This window comes from Heptranchias perlo, chromosome 27 (assembly GCF_035084215.1).
Source record: "Heptranchias perlo isolate sHepPer1 chromosome 27, sHepPer1.hap1, whole genome shotgun sequence".
In the NCBI taxonomy this organism is placed as follows: Eukaryota; Metazoa; Chordata; class Chondrichthyes; order Hexanchiformes; family Hexanchidae; genus Heptranchias; species Heptranchias perlo.
In genome coordinates this window covers 4,511,767-4,517,766 of record NC_090351.1, presented here as the reverse complement: position 1 = coordinate 4,517,766, position 6,000 = coordinate 4,511,767, and the positions used below count along the sequence as shown (strand labels likewise).

Sequence of the window (6,000 nt, the reverse complement as noted above, 5' to 3'; positions counted from 1 at the left end):
GGGCATAAAACAGACCTGGATTGGCCGCCTATTATAGAAACTGTCCGATTTTCATTTCATAGAAACATAGAATACAGCACAGAAGGAGGCCATTTGCCCCATCCTGCCTGTGCTGCCTCTTTGAAAGAGCTATCCAATTAGTCCCACTCCCCTGCTCTTTCCCCGTAGCCCTGCAAATTTTTCCCTTCAAGTATTTATCCAATTCCCTTTTGAAAGTTATTATTAAACCTGCTTCCACCGCCCTTTCAAGCAGTGCATTCCAGATCGTAACAACTCGCTGCATAAAAAAATTCTCTTCAAATCCCCCCAGTTCTTTTGCCAATTACATTAAATCTGTGTCCTCTGGTTACCAACCCTTCTGCCACTGGAAAGTTTCTCCTTATTTACTCTATCAAAACCTCTCACAATTTTGAACACTTCTATTAAATCTCCCCTTCACCTTCTCTGCTCAAAGAAGAACAACACCAGCTTCTCCAGTCTCTCCACATAACTGAAGTTCTTCATCCCTGGTACTATTCTAGTAAATCTCCTCTGCACCCTCTCCAAGGCCTTGACATCCTTCCTAAAGTGTGGTGCCCATTTCCATGGATTGGGTGGGTTCTATAACAACAGGCCAATCCGCAATGCGCAGCCTGGGTGGCAAGCTGAAAATCTATTCCTTTGCATCTGGTTGTTGCAGGTGATAAAAAGCGCTCTGGTTATTATGGGCTATCTGGTTACTATGGGATGTCAGTCCGTTGTGGGCCTTTTCGTTGTAATAGGCTTTCGAGTTATTATGGGATGTCAGTCTGTTACAGGCCTATTGATTGTAACAAGCTGCTGGGTTATTATGGGATGTCAGTCTGTTACAGGCCTATTAGTTGTAATAAGCTGCTGGGTTATTATGGGATGTCAGTCTGTTACAGGCCTATTAGTTGTAATAAGCTGCTGGGTTATTATGGGATGTCAGTCTGTTACAGGCCTATTGATTGTAACAAGCTGCTGGGTTATTATGGGATGTCAGTCTGTTACAGGCCTATTGATTGTAACAAGCTGCTGGGTTATTATGGGATGTCAGTCTGTTACAGGCCTATTGGTTGTAATGAGCTGCTGGGTTATTATGGGATGTCAGTCTGTTACAGGCCTATTGGTTGTAATGAGCTGCTGGGTTATTATGGGATTTTGGATTGGTTAAGCATTCCTCGGTTGTTATGGGTTGTCTGGTTGTTATGGAGTTGTCTGGTGGGTATGGGCTCGCTGGTTATTATGGGCTGTCCGCCTGTGTCGCTGTGCCTGCTGCTGGCCGGTGGGGGGCGCCGTGGCCCAGGTTTCGGTGTGATTGGCGGAAGCTGAACCCGGGGCCGGAGGGAGCCCGGGAACAGCAGTGGCAGATCCGGGAGAGGAGAGGCAGCACAGCCGGGCCGGGGCCTCGCACTGCCAGGTAAGGGATGGCGACAACCGTGGGCCGGAGCGGACGGGACAGGGGGGGCAGGGTGGTTTAGAGAGGCCGGGACTTAACTCAAGGCGAGGCCGGGGCCCGGGCCTCCTCCAGCCCCCCACACAAAGACCGCGAGCGGGTGAACGCAGGCCCGACCCCGGGGCCCAGCAACCCCCGTGCTCTCTGCACCGGGAGGAACCGCCGCTTCATCCCAACGCCGGCCGCGGGAACCCGGGAAGCGGCTGGGACCGGACAAGGGGGAGCGGAGCCGCGGTCAGTACCTCCCCCGGGACTGGTCAGGGCAGGGCCCTCACCCGACACTCTGCTTGAGCTGGCACGGCCGGGGGCGAATGTGGGGCCGGGGGTGAAGGTGGGGCCGAGGCCGGGGGTGAATGCGGGGCCGTGGGTGAGGCCCTGCTGAGGTGAGGTTGGGGCGGTGGATCTTCAGAAGGGAGGACTGGTCCCAGGCACAGCGGCTGAGGCAGACAGCCCATAATAACCGGGGGGCGGGGGAGACTGAAGGAGAAGCACCGTCAACAGGTGGTGCAGGCTGCTGCTGCTGGTGAAGTGGGTCTGTGTGTGGGGGGCCTGTCCCTTTAAGACCATAAGGATTAATTATTGTAATTGGGCACATCCTGAGGTTAGTTGGGGGGCACCTGTGTCCCAGTGGGTGGCCGGGTGGCTCCAGGTGCTCAGTGAGGTGGGTTTGAGCTAGGTTCACTGCTGTCTGTCTGTCTGTGTGATATCTGGGCTGACTCCGCAGCCCACCTCTCAGTTAGGAAGCCCCTAGTCTTGGATGGGCATCATGCAGTGAGGACGGTTAGCAAAAGTATTGGTCAGAGTTGTTAGCTGAGGGGCGAGGATCTTGGCAGCTTGATTCAACTCCCGTCGTGTAAGGTGACCACTGTTGACAAATTGGTGTCCCATGTGTAACGTCTGTTTAAGGTTTTTGGGAACACCTGTGTTCTGTTCAGAGCCCCAAACTCTGGAACTCCCTCCCTAAACCTCTCCGCCTCTCTACCTCTCTCCTCCTTTAAGACGCTCTTTGACCAAGCTTTTGGTGACCTGTCCGAATATCTCTGTGGCTCGGTGTTAAATTTAGTCTGATAACGCTCCTGTGAGGCGTCTTGGGACATTTTACTACGTTAAAGTGCTATATAAATGCAAGTTGTTGTGTATTTGTACTCGTGCTGCTGACCCAGCTCTGCTTACGAGTTCTAATGCTGTAGTTAGTAGTGGTGAAGGTCACAAGCCAGACCTCTGCAGCAGAAGCCTCATAGCTTCAAAATCATGATCTCCCCTGACAGACTGCATAGTTTGATTCCAGCTCTATGCTGAGTTAGCTGATCTGTCATTTGACCCCAGTGTTCCAGGAAGAAAATCAGCCAGGGTTCCTGCTCCTGACCACTGTCCAGTGACTCCTACTGGAAGCTATATGTGTGGATCTCAGGTAAAAACAGAACCTTACTTGGCAGTGATGCCCCTTCTAGTTGAATAGCCCACTGAAATTCAATGTCCAGGCATGTAAATAAAGAATGCACCTGGGTAAGATACTGGAGGGCGGCTGACACTGGTAGAATTTACCCCAGTGAGAACTGTAGCTTTCAAGAAAGGTGGGGGGAAAATGGTGGGGGAAAAGATTGCATGTGGCACTCAACTTATTGGACTTTTTCCTGCCAAGGGCTTGTTTCTGCAGTTGCCTGTTGCAAAGATCGTACGATCCACGCCGTGTGGGGCCGTCGTGACTTAATTTTACTCCTAAAGGGCAGTGCGTGGGTATGGGAGAGAATGACAGTCCATCTTGAAACGCGTTGTGTGAAGACCCTCTGTCTCTTCCTTGGGTACGCTGCCTGTGGTCGAGCTCGGGGAGAAAAATGACCTGTTTTTTATTTCATTCTTGGGACGTGGGCATTTATTGCTCATCCCTAGTTGCCCTGAGGTGTTAGGCTGCCTTGCTATGACTGACTGGCTCGCTATGTCACTTCAGAGGGTAGTTAAGAGGCAACCACAGCGTGGGACTGGAGTCACATATAGGCCAGGCCTGGTAAGGGCAGCAGGTTTCCTTCCCTAAGGGACATAAGTGAACCAGTTGGGTTTTTCCCGACAATCCGACAGCTTCATGGTCACTTTTACTGCTCCCAGCTATTTACTTCTAGACCCAGGCAGAGCTGGGCGGTCAGTGTTGTGTTGTAAACTCTGCAGTCTGTTGACCAGGTTGTTTGGTGTGAAAGTACAGGCCCGTTTTCTCACAGGACATGCTGAAAGCATCCTGCTTGGCGTTTTATTTGAACTGTAATTTTTTCACTGGCCCACTGCAGTGGGTGGTGTTCAGCTTCAAATGTCGGCTGTCGGGCATTTCAAGGAGTCAAGTGGTCAAAATTGCAGTGTTTTTAAAAGAAAATTGCTAAGCCGTTCCCCGCACCCCCCCCCGATCCCTCCCCAGGTAACCGTGGGCAGTAGATAAATTGTGGCAGCATATTAGGAGGGTGTCTACTGCTCCTCACTTAGGAAAAAAGTGAAGGGCTGCCACGTTGGGTGGGAGTGAGGCTTGTGTTTGAGCTTGGAGTTCTTGTTTGGATACGTGATGCTAGGGAATCTTTCTTTCACATCATTGATAGTGGATGTGGCACCGTGTTATGCTTCAGTCTCCTCGTGTAACACCAGGGCAGAATACTGATGTGTACAGCGGGTGTAATACCAGGGTGGAGTACTGATGGGTGCAGCGGGTGTAACACAGGATGGAGTACTAATGGGTACAGTGGGTGTAACACAGGGTGGAGTACTGATGGGTGCAGCGGGTGTAATACCAGGGTGGAGTACTGATGGGTACAGCGGGTGTAATACCAGGGTGGAGTACTGATGGGTACAGTGGGTGTAACACAGGATGGAGTACTGATGGGTACAGTGGGTGTAACACAGGATGGAGTACTGATGGGTACAGCGGGTGTAACACAGGATGGAGTACTGATGGATACAGTGGGTGTAATACAGGATGGAGTACTGATGGGTACAGCGGGTGTAACACAGGATGGAGTACTGATGGATACAGTGGGTGTAATACAGGATGGAGTACTGATGGATACAGCGGGTGTGACAGGATGGAGTACGGATGGGTACAGCGGGTGTAACAGGATGGAGTACGGATGGGTACAGCGGGTGTAACAGGATGGAGTACGGATGGGTACAGCGGGTGTAACAGGATGGAGTACGGATGGGTACAGCGGGTGTAACAGGATGGAGTACTGATGGGTACAGCGGGTGTAACACAGGGTGGAGTACTGATGGGTACAGCGGGTGTAACAGGATGGAGTACTGATGGGTACAGCGGGTGTAACAGGGTGGAGTACTGATGGGTACAGCGGGTGTAACAGGATGGAGTACTGATGGGTACAGCAGGTGTAACAGGATGGAGTACTGATGGGTACAGCAGGTGTAACAGGGTGGAGTACTGATGGATACAGCGGGTGTGACAGGATGGAGTACGGATGGGTACAGCGGGTGTAACAGGATGGAGTACGGATGGGTACAGCGGGTGTAACAGGATGGAGTACGGATGGGTACAGCGGGTGTAACAGGATGGAGTACGGATGGGTACAGCGGGTGTAACAGGATGGAGTACGGATGGGTACAGCGGGTGTAACAGGATGGAGTACGGATGGGTACAGCGGGTGTAACAGGATGGAGTACGGATGGGTACAGCGGGTGTAACAGGATGGAGTACTGATGGGTACAGCAGGTGTAACAGGGTGGAGTACTGATGGGTACAGCGGGTGTAACACAGGGTGGAGTACTGATGGGTACAGCGGGTGTAACACAGGGTGGAGTACTGATTGGTACAGCGGGTGTCTGTCACCGTTGGTGGGAACAGTTGAATGTGACGGCATGCCATGCTATTTAAACTATGTTGACTTGAGTGAGTTTTTCCTCTTGTATATTGGTCCCAAGCCCCAGTCACAGAGCTGAGTAGTAAATACAGGAAGCTTGGGGGAAATACGTTTGGAGGGTGCGGGTTATCAAACTAGGTTTTGCAAAGTGCTGCAGTTCAGTGTAATGTTCCAGCTGTGGGTGAGCTGTGAATGTGTCTGGATTTCAGCCCGATCCCCTCTCTGTCTTTAAAGAAGTAAACAATTTTACAACACCAAGTTATAGTCCAGCAATTTTATTTTAAATTCACAAGCTTTCGGAGATTTTCTCCTTCCTCAGGCAAATGTTTCAAGATCTCCTTGAAGCCTACGCATTTATACATATTGAACAATAATAAATGGTGTTTACAGACTGCCCCTGCAACTGCCCGTTGCCACTTTAAAGAAGTGGTCATTTTGATTGGGGGGGTTGTGGTGGAGAAAGACTTTCACTAGGGCGCACGCACTCACGGTATCTTTGTGATGGTGTTGGGAGTGTCGAGGATGGCAGCGGTAAACCACAGGATGTCGTGGGACACACCCAGGTGCCTTGCCTGCGGCTCCCGCTGGTGTCTGATTTCTTGCCAAACAGATACCTTCATCCCAGAGCATCATTGCAGTGTCTTGCATACTTGGCTATAAGACCAGAAACGTATGTGTCTGTTGGGTCCTAGAAGCAGT

The 6,000-nt window shown here is 51.2% G+C and overlaps 1 protein-coding gene across 1 annotated transcript in view; it reads left to right on the top strand.

The window, feature by feature from the left end:
• Positions 1–1,313: 1,313 nt before the first annotated feature.
• LOC137344326 (serine/threonine-protein kinase 38-like) overlaps positions 1,314–6,000 on the top strand; it is an 81,565-nt gene continuing 76,878 nt past the window's right edge. The window contains exon 1 of the mRNA XM_068007188.1: positions 1,314–1,420. The gene's annotated coding sequence lies outside the window, so the exon portion shown is untranslated. The remainder of the gene's footprint in view (positions 1,421–6,000) is intronic.